Here is a 16,501-nt window from a genome sequence, read left to right on the forward strand (position 1 = left end):
TACTAGGAGATGAGATCAGGATTAAATTATAGAAACTTTTATCTAGAGCTAACAGGTTAGTGACATTCTTACCTGAAGTCGACTACCATCCACCTCAATTAATAATTCAGTTTCCTACATTAATCTTGGACTGCTCCTTCATGCTGCCATCTCTCATAACCTCCTGCAAGCAGAGGCAAGCAAAGACTGTGAAACAACTACTTTGGTCCTAAAAAGATTTCCCCGATGGCATGCACTGGGAACATCTGAAAATAATGTAAACTATGTCAAGTCCATACCATTTGTTGCCCTCAATCAATTTGTTCCAAGCTTACAATCCCATGGAAAGGGAAGTGATGATAACTTCTTGGCTATTGGTAGGCCTCAAGACCCTCAGGATTTCTGCCATACAAGAAGGAAACATCACAGAAATTAAGACAACTTATTGTACTGTCATGATCAATGCAGCCTCCTATAAATATAGAGCTCCTTTCAAGTAGGTATGGTGAAAAAATGTAAATACATTAGAGCAATCATAGTAATTTCAGTAATTACACATTACTCTTGTGTTGCGAAATTACTGAAATTATGCAATTACACCAGCATGAGTAATTAAGAGTAATTTGAGGCAGAAATCCTACTCATGAGCACAGGAACCATAAACTATGAGAGAGTGAGTGGCTGTTGGCTACTGCTGTTCAGGTCCTGTAGTATTTAGTGCTAATTTAATAGCTCAAAATAAAATCTCTGTCCTATTTTAGAAGAAAATAGTGCTAAATGCTAGATTATGCTTCTCACACAATTATGCATAATTATGAGTAATTACGCAAGAGAGAATTACACCAGTTATGCCCTTCCCTACTTTTAAGGTCTTCAGAAATGGCATCAATCTTACACCGATTCTTGCCAATATAGACCATATTGTGTGATGATTATTTTGTTCCATTATCTATAGTAAAAAACATTATGGTAAAACACTCAAACCTCTGTGCAACATTATTAATCATCCCCTCACTTACGGCATCTTCCTGACTTGCTCAAAACTGAAATATACTCTCCTTGCTGAAAAAGGTCAACATTTATGCTGGTATTCCTCTTACATTCTTGAGAAAGATCCCTGAAAATCTCATTAACAACCATTTATATGAGAACATCAACACCATTTCCACCTTTGAATTACTAATCTAGTTTTAGAACTCTATGCAGCAGAGAAACAGAAAAGGTTCAAGGGGCTGATGACAATCTACAGTTACGCACCGAGGGAAATTTTAGAATTTGTTGACCTTCAGGCCCTGCTCAACCATTTCTTGTCAAGACTGGTCTCACACCACATAATCCTGCAATTGTTGTCCTTTTTTCTGAGCAACAGATTTCAGTGTTTCCAGATTAAGTCCACATTATGTGAGTGTATCCTTTTCTCCAGGGGCAATATCTATGTCAAGTCAAGTCAAGTGTAACTTTATTTTGGTTTAAAAGAACCATAAAACTTTAGCAATAAATGTTTTTACAATTTATAAAACTATCACAATGAAAGATTTAAAAAAGAACAATTCATAAGATTTCAGCAATATAGAGTTCTTTGCATACAATAATCAGTTTGAACAGCATGATATTACACCTGTCATTATGAGCATCTTTTACTTGCAGTGCTTTCTAATAGCCATAGATACTTTTATAAAATTGGTCACCGCGGTACAAATATCCACTGTAGCCAATGTGTGCAGAAAACTAAAACCCTCAATATATGTACAGGGGCGAATCTTCCTTAATAATGGAATTAAAAATATGCTTCTCACCGTTTTATATAAAGTGCAGACTAGAACAAAGTGCATAGTGCTTCGACTTGAAAAGTTATCACACAGGGAAGCCATGAGATTATCGGCCCACCCTCTTTGGCGTAGAAATGCCAACAAAAAGTGCACAGAGCATAAACAAAATCAAGTTAGATAAAATATAATCTGCAGGTTAGTAGAGAAAGTTAATAGTACTGCAGTGGGACAGGGAACCTCTGTAATAAGCCCAACTCCGCATGTTGTAGATTGCGCGTATTGCCTCTAGTATGGTATGCCTCTTTAATGATGACCTTGGAGTTTGGCTGGATACTTTCAGGGTTTTCGTTAAAATGTCCCAATCCTATCTCGTGGTATTTTTCCTTCAGATAGTGAAGCCATGGAATCATTAAAGCTTTGTCCAAATTGTGACAGTCTTTGATTACTTCTCTTGAAAACATTAGGTCTTCTGATAGCCAGATCTTTGCCCATAAAACCAGCGGGGCATCACCTATGCGGTCCTCTATAAAATCTGATCCCAGTTCCTTGTGACAGAAAAGGGTAGGGGCACCATTTGGGGTCATCAATAATCTTTTGGTGAATTTATTTTCTGATACTTGAAGCTGTTGGCATTTCTGATGTCCCCAAACACCTCCCCATAGGTTGCAATGGGGAGACATTTGTCTCCAATAGAGAGTAATTAATTCCGTCACAGGCTTGTGCCCTAATTTGCATGCAAAACAAAATAGTGCATCCACAGCCCTACTTGTCTGTTGGGCTCTTACAGTTAAAAGTGGTTCCCAATTCAACTGCTCATTAAATAAATTGTCCAAATATGAAAAATTAACTACCTTTTCTATTCTTTTGCCCTGTACAACAAAGATTTTGGGTTTTGTGGTCTTCGGGCTGCATACCATTATATAAGATTTAATAAAATTGACTTTTAACTCAAGAGAAAACATGAAAATGGTAAAAGCATTGAGAGATTTCTGCAGGCTATTAGCTGTCCTTGCCATTAATACTGTGACATCTCCATATGATAGTAAAGGGTCAAATCTATTGCCGATTTTGAAAAAATTGAGCTCCTTACATAGTAAAAACACCTCCAGTCTGTTTGTCTAAATTAAAACAGGATTAGGGCTAGGTACACCATTGCCGGACTCCCTCTGTTGAGATGATCCGGTTGTTTTTTTCCCCTTGAGTACCATATGATTTGATTTGATTTCAGATTTGTAAAGCGCGTAGCTACCCTGGGGCGTCCCAGCGCTGTTGGTCAACCTGTAGCATTCAGAGAGGGGGAGCTGTATGGAGGGTTTTATGCGAAGAGCCAGGTCTTTAATTGCCTACGGAAGGCCAGTAGGTTGTGTTCTCTTCAAATGGGAAGTGGGAGGGAATTCCACAGCTTTGGAGCATTATATGAGAACAGTCACCCCCCTGAGCGAGCCTTTCTTATTCTGGGGACACTGGCCAAGGAAAGGGAGTCTGATCTGAGCTGTCTGTTGGAGTGATGTGGTTTGACGAGAGATCTCAGAATGGGAGGGCCTCTGCCTTGAAGTATTTTGTGTGAGATGCAGAGGGTCTTAAAGGTGATCCTTTCCTTGATCGGGAGCCAGTGTAGTGATCTGAGGGCCAGTTTGGCAGAGCATCTAGATTTGGTCCCGGTCAGGAGTCTGGCCGCGGCGTTATGGGCACATTGCAGTCTGATGATGACTGATGAGGGAGCACCTAAATATAGGGCATTTCCGTAGTCCAGTCTAGAGTTAACTAGCCCCTGTATTAACAGTTTCCTGGACTGAAAGGGGATTAGGTGGAGGATTTTTCGAGCTATCTGAATGAGGCCAAAGCACGTGCCGGCTGTTTTTCTGGCCTGGACTTTAAAGTTGAGGTCCTGGTCCAACCAGATAACCAGGCTCTTGACTTCGGTCTTAGGGGAGGGGGGTGCTCCCATGCAGGGTGGCCAAGAGAGGGATGGGGGGAGTCTGCGTGGGTCCCCCAGCAGAAGGATCTCAGATTTCTCTCTGTTTAGTTTCAAACGAGAGTCGCACATCCATTGGGATATATTCTGGAGGCAAGATGACAATTTGTCCAGACATTTGGTCGACTGGTTTAGAGAGGCGACCAGCTGGGTATCGTCAGCGTACATAACAGTTTTTATGCCGAATGAGGTTACGATGTCTTCGAGGGGAGACATGTATACGTTAAAGAGTGTGCGGCTCAGGGAGGAGCCCTGGGGGACCCCACACTGGAGGGGGAGAGCTCTGGAGTTAACTGAGCCGTCGGTCACCTGGAAGGTTCTGCCTTCTAGGAAGGATTTGATCCAAGACAGGGCGGTACCGGAGATTCCTGCCATGCTAAGACGGTGGATAAGGATGGCATGATCCACCGTGTCGAAGGCGGCACTCAAGTCCAGGAGGATCACTGCCACTGATCCTCCCGCATCTAGGATGGATCTTGCCTCTTCGACCACGGCTAGGAGTGCGGTGTCAGTACCCTGTCCTGGTCTGAACCCTGTCTGGGATTGGCGAAGAAGGTTGTTGGATTCTAAGAAGAGGGATAATTGCTGATTGGCAATTTTCTCGGCCACTTTGCTGATGGCCGGGAGGAGTGAGATAGGTCTAAAGTTAGACAGGTCAGCGGGATCGAGGTGGGGCTTTTTGAGAAGCGCGCGGACTGTGGCGTTTTTCCAGTTGGTTGGGACGGTGCCTTGTGCAAAAGATGCATTAATGAGATTGGTGAAGGGGGAGGAAATCGTGGAAGCATCCAATTTCAATTTGCTCATGGGGGCCGGGTCTGTGGGAGCTCCACTCTTCACTGTATGAAGGATGGTCAAGAACGATTCTGTGGACACCTGGGAGAATGCTTCGAAACATGGGGCCTCCAGGCAGGTGAGAGGAGTCGGGGGGTGTATGGGGATGTTGTGGGTGGGGAGGGTTTTTAAAATGTTGTTGATTTTTGTTGAAAAAAACTCAGCGAGCTGGTTGCATCTAGTGCCAGATGGGTCTGGTATGGGCAGCTGTTCCGGAGTTTTTGTCAGAAGACGGACGATGCGATAGGTTTCTTTGGCGGAGTTAGCTGCAGCTAATATTTTCCCCTCGAAAAAAGTTGCCTGGGTGTTTTTTATGCAAGTTTTGTAATCCTTCACGGCAGACCTGTATTCAATTTTGCTTTCGTTGGCCCAGTCCTTTCTCCAGAGGCGCTCGAGCTTTTTACACCTTTTTCTGAGTTCATGTAGTTCCGGGGTGAACCAGGGAGATTTGAAGGTTCCCTTTTTACTGGGGAGAGGTTTGACGGGGAGGACTACTTCGAGGGATTGTTCAATCCAGGAGCAGAGTTGGACATCTGCTAGGGAGGGATCTGGGTCGAGCTCAGGTGTAGTGGAGGCTAATTCGTGGATCCTACTGCCGTGTCCAGTTTTTGCCAAGGGCGGGCTGGTGCTTGGGGGGGATCTATCCGGCTCTTCGCTAGAAAATTGAAGTTTAAAAGAGATCAAGTGATGGTCTGACCAAGGAATAGGGAGGGGTTCATTCACTACTAGGCTGGGGAGAGTAGTGAATATGGGGTCCAGCAAGTGGCCCTTAGAGTGGGTGGGCTGACTGCCTTTTAAATTAATATTAATGGCAGCTAGGTCTTCCTTAAGGTCTTCCGTTATTTTGTTTGAAGAGTCGTCAAAGTGGAGATTTAAATCTCCTAAGACCGTAAAATTGGGTGACAGACAGGCGAGAGAGGAGAAGGTTTCCATCAGGGATTTGCAAAAAAGGCTATGCTGTCCTGGAGGGCGATAGACGAGGATTCCCGAGAGGGTTTTTGATGGTGATAAATGGATGGAGAACCGCACGTTTTCACAGTCCTGAATTGGGCTGTCCTTGAAGTGACAGGACAAGTTGCTTCTGTAGATAATTACAATTCCGCCCCCTGTCCTGGAGAGTCTATCCTGATGTTTGATTAGGTAACCGGGGGAAAGTGTTTGAACTATGTCAGGGTCTGAAGTGGGGTTGATCCATGTTTCAGTGAGGAAGAGAACCTCAAGTTCGGATTCCAGCAGAAGCATATTGATTTCTGCTCGGTGTTTCGGGAGGGACCTGCAATTGAGTAGAGCCATCTTAATCCATCGTGTTTTCGGAAGGATTCGAAGTGTCAGCCTGTATGGGCAGACCGAGCAGCAGGATCGTCCTTCCTCTAAAGAGATAATGTTGCGGCAAGGGGTAGGAAAAAGCTTCCCGAGTTGGCGACTGTGGCATTGGAGGGTAGCCTACAGAACAGGGTTAATAGTGCTTCTTTGACACCCATCCTTCCCATCATGGCCCACAATTTATCCCAGTTAACGGTGTCAAAGGCACTAGATAAATTCATGAAGGCCAGGTGGATAGAACACTTCTTGGCCCTCGTGTACTTATTAACAATTAAGGACAAATTGAGATATTGCTTGGACGTGCCCATACCCCTCCTAAAGCCATATTGTGTGTTGGACATGGTCCCTGTGGTGGATACCCAGTCCTCTAGATGAGCAAGGAGGACCCTGCCCAGTACCTTGGCTGTTGCATCAATCAGTGAGATTGGCCTATAACATGTTGGGTCATTCCCACTGCCCTTTTCGAAAACTAGGACCACAATTGTCTCCTTTCAGGTTGCAGGTGAAGGGCCAATTAGCTGCTTTAAAAATATTCATCAACGGTGGTGCCCATAGGTTAGGGTTTCTTTTAAATAGGTCAAGGGGCACCCTGTCTGGGCCCAGGGCTTTCAAGCAAGTCCCCTGTACTAATGCCTCCTCCACCTCAGCAACTGTGATGGACAGGCTGAGTTGGGTGGCTGTAGTTAAGTCAATGGGCATATCCCTTGGGTTCTCCTCCATTATCCTGTGCTGTGGGTTAAAAACACCTGTGAAGTGAGCTTCTCATGCTTCCCCAGAACCAGCGAGACCACCTACCTCACTTCTGTGGTGGAAAGAGGACGGTTGTTAGAAGTGGGGTCCTTATCGCTTACAGCTGCCACCAAATGCTGGAGGCGGGCATCCCCGACCCCTCGCTTCAATGTTAGGGTAAGTAAGGACACCGTCTGAGATAGCCCTGCACACCCCTTTAGTAGCTTGGCACGAGCAGCCAGGCTTATCGCCAAGGCACAAGTGTTCTGTATGTGCAACCACGTTCACAGTAACCCCATGATGTCACCACAAATAGACTCCACACGAGTTTTAATAAAATGAGTATAATCTTTATTTAAGCAATTATAAGATACTACCACACGATCCAAAATCAACATACAAGAATGGGTAGTATTCTTTCCAGTGGGTTGGTAGGTTCTAATCCCAACCACCGCTTCTAACCAACAGTTAAGCTCACTTCTAACTGTTTCCAAAAGGGTAGGCAAGTCGTATTGCTAGAATCACACACTTTGCAAAAGGAAACAAATACTGCAATGCGTAACTATATTCTCTTATACTGTGCAACAGAGAAATAATGCCATGCGTAGCACCACAGTCATGTACTTTGTAATTGAAGGAATAATGCAATGAGTATCCCAACCAGCAGGCCCTGTATAAGGAAGAAACAAAGCAATGCGTCACGCTACAAACCTGTACGGTGCAATGAAGAAATAATACAGTGCGCCACGTTATAATCAGACACTGTGCACTGAAGAAATAATGCAATGCGCCACATTACAATCAGGGAGTATGCAAGGGAAAAATAACGCAGTACGTAGTGCACCAAGCATGTAGTTCGTCAGGCACAAATGAGTTCAGGTGTTATACGACGGTTCGTTAGCAGCAATAATGCAAAGTGTAATATGACAGTTTTAGGTGCTCCGTTAACAGTGCCCCCGTTATGGATCAAATGATGACACAAAAGTACTGCTTCCCACTTCGGCCCCAGCACTGCCCCTCCTTGGGTCAACAAGGGCCGGGATCCAAGCTGAAGCAACGGCTTGCGCAGCTGACTGAACTGAGAGGCCGCAAGAGTGTCCATCCGGACCCGCACCCCACCCCAGGTGTTGATCCACGTTACCTGGGGGGTGTGACCCCATTCTCCTGCCCAACGTCAGTGACTTGGGCCTTGATCCAAAACTCCATCACAGGGTGCTGCGGACTCGGGCCGGTGGCTCAGCTCTTCAGTGGCTACTGGTCCGGGCCACTGCGGGTGACTTTGAGGGCCCAATGACTTAGCCCTTCTTCCGGCAGTCTCAGTCCACACCGAGATCCACCCTCAGCACTGTGGAGACTTTACCACCAAATCGGTGCACCCCCTTACTCAGACACTCCTCACCAGCTCCTCAGGTTGCACTTCGATATGCACACTGCGCGTCCGAGACTTGCCTCTTCTCTGGTGCTCACGACGATCCGGCGCTCTTCACCAACGCTCCGCTTGCACCTCCACACGCACCCTGTGTGTTTGAGTCTCTCCTTTCCTCCCGGTGCACACAATGTTCAGGCGCTCTTCACCAACGCCCTGGCTGCACCACGACATGAACTCTGCGCTTCAGAGTCTCACCTCTTCTCCCGGTGGACACGATGTCCAGGCGCTCCTCACCAACACCCTGGCTGCACCACGACACGCACCCAGTGCGTCCGAGTCTCGTTTCTTCATTTGGTGCACACAAGGCCCAGGCGTTCTCCACCAACACCCGGGCTGCACCACGACACGCACACTGTGCGTCTGAGCCTCACCTCATCTCCCCGTGCACATCACGACCAGGCGCTCCTCATCAACGCTTTGCCCTGCACTTCGACACACACCCAGCGCATTCAAGACTAAGTTTACTCCTGCGTGCCCACGATCACACAGCACAACTTCTGAGGGTCTCAAGCTGCAAAAGCACGCACACACCGCGTTGCTTGGGACTTCCCTGTAAACTTTTATGATCATGCATTTCCAAACAGGAAGCCAGTTCACCTCGGGCACTTGGGGGTTACAAGACACAGCACAAAGCAAAGTCTTCTTCAAGCAGGGGGACCCAGCTCCTCCAAGCAAAGTCCCCACAGCCTCTCTCTTTGTTAGAACAGCAAACTGCAGACCAGCCCCAGATCATGAAGCAAGGATTGGTCTATGCACAGCAGTCTCTTCAGTTGCTCCTTTTTTAGCAGAGGTTTCTCTTGACCACAGAATAGGTCCAAGCCTTTACTGTCTCAATCCATATGTGTTTCATTCCCACTTTCAGGGTTTTCAACTCTCCTGGTTATACCCCTTAATGTCTTTGAAGTTTGTATGTGCTCAGTGGTCCTTGACCCCTCCCTAAATCAGTTCTGGGTGTCTCCCTCCCAGTGTCACCTCTCTCCCTTTGATACTGGGAGTCTGGATCCTTAATCACTCAGCAGGAGATGGATCAATTGGTTTATAGCACCATCCCAGGCCTTTTCATCTCCCAGGCTTTTTGCCCCCTACTCTCCAGATGCAGGGCAGCCTGGTGCCATCTCAGCCCCTCCCTGGGTCAAGACCTCTCCCAGCTCCTCTCACCTTTCAGTTCCAGACAGACAATCCACATTTCAGAGACACACAGAAATGTTCAGAGCACACAACTCAGCCACTTTCTAAAAGAGTGGTTTATGAACACACAGTGATACAACCACCTTCACAGAAAGATGTGTTATAACACTGTGAGTTCATACTTACTAAACTTCACCTCTCCATTATAAACTGACAGGAAACTAGACTAACAAACACAACACCCAGCCTCCCCCATTCTGTCCTATGGGCAGAACGGCCTTTCAGCAGTGAAAAATGAAATGGAGAGTTTTTCACTGTCAGATCATAGCACACACCTCTGTATATGTTCTGCCTTTTACCTACACTGCACCCTGCCCAGGGGTTACCTGGGATCTACCACCGGGGTGCCCAATGTGTATGTAAAAGGGAAAGTCAGGCCTGACAAGTGGTTGCACTTGTCAGGACAACATGCTAACTTAGCATTCTGTGTGCAGGCCCTACACTGAATGCCTGAGTTCCCTTCTCTGCGCGCCCTTGCATTACTAGCCCTTTCACACACAGTGCACATCACTAGGGACTTTTACTAGTAAGGCAAACATACCAATCATTGCCAACCACTCAGCATTACATTTTAAACAGGGAACTCTTGTACTTTGACATTGATCAGTTGTGGCAAAGTACTCAAAGCATCTAAATTGGCTATTATAGGTCAGGGAAAACGGTTTAGGGGAACAGCAAAAAGTTTAGGGAACTTTAGCCAAAAAGGCCAAGTCCTACATTGATGATTTCCCCTAAATTTTTAGAGTCTTTTATGGACCCCACTCTTTCCAGATCTTCCCATGCCATCCGCCTCAGTTCCGCCTTTTTATTTTCGATCACATTTTCATAATTATGCCTTGTAGATTTAACTAATTTAATTCCTTAGGGGCCCTGGAGCATTCGGTTTCTTTTGGAGGACATTCCTGGTCAGCCTTTTGATTATGTCTAAGCAAAGTAGCTCAAACTCCCGAACAAGGTCAACCGGGGGAGTAGTCTAACTGCGAGCATCCAACTATTGAATGGTAATTTCCTTTGATGGTATCTTCGTCAAATTTAAGAGGGTTTATCTGCCCCCAATTTAGTCTAACTCCTTTATTTGGATGATATTGAATCAGGCAATCAGCTATCTCCCCACCTGGGTCTTTAGATTGAGGGAGACAATAAGGAGATAGTGATCACTGGCACAATTTGGCCTCACCATGAAATCACGAACAAGAGTAGTGAAGTTCGTAGATATTAACACAAAGTCAATGGAGCTGGCCCTACCAACATTGGTGGGGTACTGTGGGGGAGAGTTACAGACATAATTATTTATAAAGCATAAATCATTACCTACAAGGATAGAATTTAAGGCTTCACCCTGAGGCGAGTAAATAAAATGAGTCTGGGGCTGGCCCTCGGTGTCTTCCAGCCCACACACACGTTGGAGGCTGTTCTTACAGATTGTGCAATTAAAATCCCCAGCCCAAGGGATGCATAAAGGCTGCCACTTTACAGCGACTTGGGTGATTTCTGTTTGAAGGGACTCTATTACATGACAGTTATTTTTGTCAAAGATGTTATAATACCAATTCATCAGTAGTACTTTGACCTTGGTTAAGTTCGAAAACATAATTAATTGGGATCAGGGTGTTGAACTTATACAGTTGGCTTTTACAGAGCCATATTTTACAGAGATGACAACCCGATCCCTCCCTTGGCCCTTCCCGCAGGAGATGGAGTTACAGGAACACAGAAGGATCGGAAACCATCTATAAAAATATCATCTCTAGAGCATGTTTCCTGGAGGCAAATGATAGCCAAAACTCTAATAATACCTAGCCAGTCCTCGTTCTCCAGTTTTGAACAAATTCCTGCAATGTACCATGATGTCATTTTAAAAATTGAAGTGGAGTTTCCTTGATTTACTGGCGCCTCAGGTTATATTAGCAGGTACATAAGGTGTTTCAATACCTGAGGGCTCAATCCCTTCAGCTTCAAGTGCTTCTTCACATGTGACTATCCCTAGGTTATTGTACAGCTGTACAAAACCTCCCACTTCTACTGCCTGGCTCAAATGCTCTTGTAGTCAATCGATATCAGTTAGGCCTGAAAGAATTTCAAAGCGGTTTGGGTGGGTGATCAGCTGTAACTGCGTGAAATGATAGATTTTAGAGCTTCTTGGGGGAGACCTTTGTCTAAGGCTATGTTCCCTAAAGGGAGGATTGAAGAAACCTAGGGGGAAGGCCTTATGGGGTCATTCTCACCAAGTGCTTCCTTGAGGCACATCAGTAGAGAGAGCACACACCTAGGGTCCCTTAAGTTGAGAACCACACAATCCCCCTACACAGATTTTGCTGTGCGGCCTAACCAACTCACCCGCCGAGCCATAATGATGTTATCGAACAAATTTGCCTGGGGCGATGTTTTGCTATGGCACAAGTGGGCTGATTAATTTATGAGACTTTGACAGTCTTTGTGGTGGCCAGGAGGGAGAGGGGGGACTCCTGTTAGTATCAGTGTATAGGGGGTGAAGTCTGGTAGTAAATCTAAAATATCTTTTGCTCCTTCCCCGCTTATAGGTGGGTATACTAAGCCATGGGAATTTGGGATTGCATACTGGCATCTGCCGCCATTTAGCCAATCGTGCCCAATGCAATTGGAAACCCCCTGTCCCACCTTTTGATTTTTTCTAGGGGGTACTATTTCCCAGGGGATCCGTTCGGGGGGATTCACGAGGGGGTTCTCGGAGGGACCTCATTTGTGGTCAGGGTAAGTATTGTTGATAGGGGGACGATCCTGTTGTGGGGTGCAGCATCTTTGTTGTTAGTGTGTGAGGCCACATCACTCAGTATTGTCTGTGTTGGTCCCCTACTGCAAGGGAAAGCTGTTCTTCAATGTGACCCAGATGTTCTAGGATGGGAGCCAGCACCTCTGATACCAATTTACTAATTTTGTTAAAAAGAGGAATGTCTGCTCTCTCTAGTGTTGCCCCTTTTGCCTGGCTACCCCTTGTCCTATTTATACTTCCTATTGGTTTTTTTTTTCTGGTTCTTTTGATCATGGGGAACTGACCCTTTGATTTAAGTCCTGCCTCTACCACTTCTAATCTCTTCCTCTTCACCCTATTGTTTGTGAAAGTCTACTCTCCTCCCCAGTCAATTTAAAATTATGCAAGTTTCTTTCATCGTTAGGAAGGACTTCATCTTTATTACTAATCCTCACCATGCGAGAGAGTGGTAATGGGATCCTGGACTCAATGTCAGTCACAAAAGAGTCTTTGGTAGCATCTGCAATAGCCATGGGGTAGAGATGAGGTGGAGGCTAGTTAGAGTCGCCACTCAGCAAGCTCAATTTCCTTGCTGATTGCCACCACGGCTTTTTGCAGGAAGCAGTCCAGTATGGCACCAGTGGAAATTGGGGCTGGGGTGGTTTTCCAACAGATAAAACCAAACAGAAGATGCAGCGATATAAACAATGAGGGTTTTACCTCTAGTTGTGTCTCTCGTTGCCTCCCAATGCTGAGTACGACAATAAGTCCCAGAAAAAAGGGACAAGAGAGTAAGCCCAGCCCAGCCTTGGACAGCCACGGATGAGTGCAGATGGGCCTGCCCTTGGCCTGGGTTTTGCCCAGGTGCACCCCCGCGTATCACATGCTGCGGGAAACTGCCACAGGTTTTGGCTGTAAGGAGGCCCCTCCCTCTCTCAGGTGCAGGCCTGTGGTAGGCTAGGGGACCGAGTTCCTCCCCAGCTGTGAGCAAAGACTTTGAGGGCTAGCAGAGCCTGTTCTGTGTGTCCTGCACTGTGGGAAACTGCCGTGGTTTTGCTTCAAAGGAGGCCCCTCCCTCTCTCAGGTGCAGGCGAATGGTAGGCTGGGGGACCAAGTTCCACCCCAGCTGTGAGCAGTGACGTTACAGACTAGCAGAGCCTGTTCTGTGTGTCCCGCTTTGTGGGAAACTGCAGTGGGTTTTGGCTGCAAGGGGACCCATTCCTCTATCAGGTGCAGGCGAGTGGTAGGATGGGGGACCCAGTCCAACCCCAGTTGTAAGCAAAGACGTTGCAGGCTAGCAGAGCCTGTTCTGTGTGTCTATGTCTATATTTTGTCTCCAGTGATTTTTAATCTCTACATGGAACAATTTGGACTAATGCTTTCAGGTAGACACATCAACATCGATCAATTTGTGAATAATACTCTGTTCTAACAGGACACCTCCTCTATCAATGAAATCAATGGATTTAGAACTGAATGTTTAAATGCCAAGGACATACTTGAAGCCCAACCCTCTGAGGGCAGAGTTTGCATTAATTGCCAATAGACTCACACAAGCATAAGTTCAGGAATGGTTCTCAGAATTGAACCTCAATCCATTCCCCCCACATGTATTAGACAGTAAAAAGGTGACTTGACTTCCACATTCATAGCACCCTCAGTGTTGCAGTCCTCATTACAAATACGATTCTGAGGTTATGACACCAGATGGTCTCTGATAAGATACTCCACATCCAGAAATTCAGCTGAACTCACTAAATCCTTATGCCATACTATCCACTAAAACATACTTTTTTTCCATTACTTTATAGCTGGCTTCATGTTATAAAATACATCCGCATACAGAGTAAAGTTATCAGGTGACCAATAATCATATTGTAATAAAAAGGATGATGAGAAGATAAAAGGGGATTACATTTTTATGAGAATTTGTATTTGCAATTGAGCATGACGTGGCAGTTGTGGTGATGTTTGCTTTTACACAGGACCTGGAGTCAATGGTAAATCCATTGCATTTTGTCAACAAAAACATGCTGAGAAGAATACAGTAAAAGCAGAATTTCAGGAAGTGGGTATACATTAATGTGTTAATGGAATTCAGGTTAAACCTTAGTTAAATGAAAATTAGACTCATTTAGAGTATGCAAATGTGTACTATGTCCAAAAACGTGATGAATATCTTGCCTGCCTGATTACAAGTACCATAGGATATAGTGCACTTGTAATGAGACAGGCGGGATATCTATCACATTTGTGGCAGCGTAACCTCTCCATCGAACTTTAAATCAGGCTCAAAGGTTTTTGTGATGAGAGCATAAAGTAGCATATCTTTTAAATATTTAAGTATGGAAACTTTCGTGCCATTCAGCATTTCATCTATCAACTCAGTGTACATGAGCAATAATATTGTTTCAAGCAGTCCTCCAAAATGCAGAGGAAATGAGTGGGGCCTGGATTATTATATAGGTTTGAAATGACTTTGGTCAGTGAGGAAAGAAACGATTCTTTCTAGAACTTGGTATATCAATCCTCATTGAGATGGAGAAAATGATGACTACACTACATTAGACGATTGCATCAATTACTCATGAGAAATTTATAAAAGCTAACACATAGCAATGTCCTTCCTAGGTATAGGGATTGTGCTGTTGCCCACGGGAAGTGCCGTCAAATCTGGGCTTCACACTGAGAGAGAAGGGAGTAGGCAGTAAGTCAAGCTTTGAGGGCAACATTCTTTTTTGTAATTCTATTAAAATTTGTTTTAGAAATTTTAGTAATCATGAAGAGACATTGTTAAGGGAGTATAGTTTCTTGCTCATCCTCAAGATTTAGAAATTTTCAGGAGGTTTGAACACACATTTGTAGCTAAGGTCTAAAGACTAGCATTTGATACCACTTTGGTGTACAGAGAAGAAAAGAATCAGTGCTGTCTGTGCTCTGGATCACATATCTACAACTTTCTCCTACTGACCATTTAAAGTATTGAACACCATTTGGCTTGTTGGAAGGATCTTTTTTTTTTTAAATCAAACGAGAATGGATCACTTGTACCTGCTACCAGGGTTCAGGTGGTTCTACCCGTCATTGATTAAAAAACCCTCATTCATGTAAACAGGTTGGTGGGCGGTATATCTTGGTTCTCCGCCTTAGTCAGGTACGTGACAGCATCATCATTGGGTTTCTCTTATGCTTCCTCCACCTGGAGGGAACCACTGGTTATTACAGTAGTGATCAGAAATCAAGAAACAAAGTGAGGGTGCTCGTGTGGAGTGAGTTAAAAACGAATCCACATACCACCTCAACTAAAACTTTATTCAGTTTGGGGCAAGTGGAAGATTAAAAACGGTGCTGTGCATAGTTGGACATATAATGAGTCCACTGCACTCGCCAGTCCAAAGAATTGGTCAACATGTTTCAGCCCCTTAGGTGCCCTTGGGGGGCATCAGGGGGCCTTCGTCAGGACCTATATGTGATAATGGAGATGGAAATTGTCCAAATCCAAATCTTTTAAATCAAGGCCAATAGTACCTAGAGGTGTCATAAAAGAAACAGAGATGATAGTTACAGTCTATCCTAGATATAAACAGTAACTGTGAAAAGGATGCTTCAAAATTCAATTTGAACATGTCAAAAGGATTTAAAAATAAGTAAATACACATATGGCAAGTCTTTAAAATGAGCAAATGAAAAAATGTCAATTCTTTTACCCTTAAGGGGGTGATTCTGCATAAAAGTTTAGGCTCATTGCTTGTTGCAAACTAGACATGACCTTGGATGTATCAGGCACAGTGTAATAAGTCTTCCATTTAGGCTGTTACCTTACTTTCTCGTGTTATTTATGTCTCAACAATTAGGCATGTGTTTCACAGGTCGATACTAATGGAGACTTACTCAAAACAATGGAGAAATGAATGTTGAAATATATTTCTCTGTTAAGCCTTGAGCGCGTGTAATCTTGATAACGTCTGTTCTTATGTTGCGTGTTTGGTGTAACCGGCTCAGTTGCCGATATAATACATTAATTTGCTAAGCGCTGAGCGTGGGTAATCTTGCCAGCATCTGTTCTAGTAATACGCGTTAGATGTAATCGGTTTTGGAGGCATAGATCGGTAAATCAAGTGTTTATTGTTTAGATGCTCGATGCAGGTAAGTTCGTGCGTGTATAAATACAGGTAATCATAAGCTGAATATTACACTTTGTGTGGGCATTGAGCATTTAGGAGTAGTATCTACGAGGTAGCGTGCCATGTGAATGCGTGTTAGTGTTTTTGACGTGATCGACGGATTGGTGTGCATACCTTCAAAGTCCAACTCAGGGCTTCTTCAGGAGTTTTGAGGTGTAAAGCGTTACTGTGGGGTTTAAAGAGCAAAAAATACATTTCAGTTTTGGCTTAGAGATACGTTACGTGTCTTCATGCTGTGGTGAATGATCCTCTTCATAGCAAATGCCGTCGCTTCTCACAACTTGTGCTGACACTACCTTCCAGGTCCCGGGTGATCAAGGGCTGGGAAGGCAGTCATTATGAAGTCTAATGAGAGTGAAGAGAGAC

The sequence above is a fragment of the Triturus cristatus genome, chromosome 4_2, assembly GCF_964204655.1.
Source record: "Triturus cristatus chromosome 4_2, aTriCri1.1, whole genome shotgun sequence".
NCBI classification, from domain to species: Eukaryota; Metazoa; Chordata; class Amphibia; order Caudata; family Salamandridae; genus Triturus; species Triturus cristatus.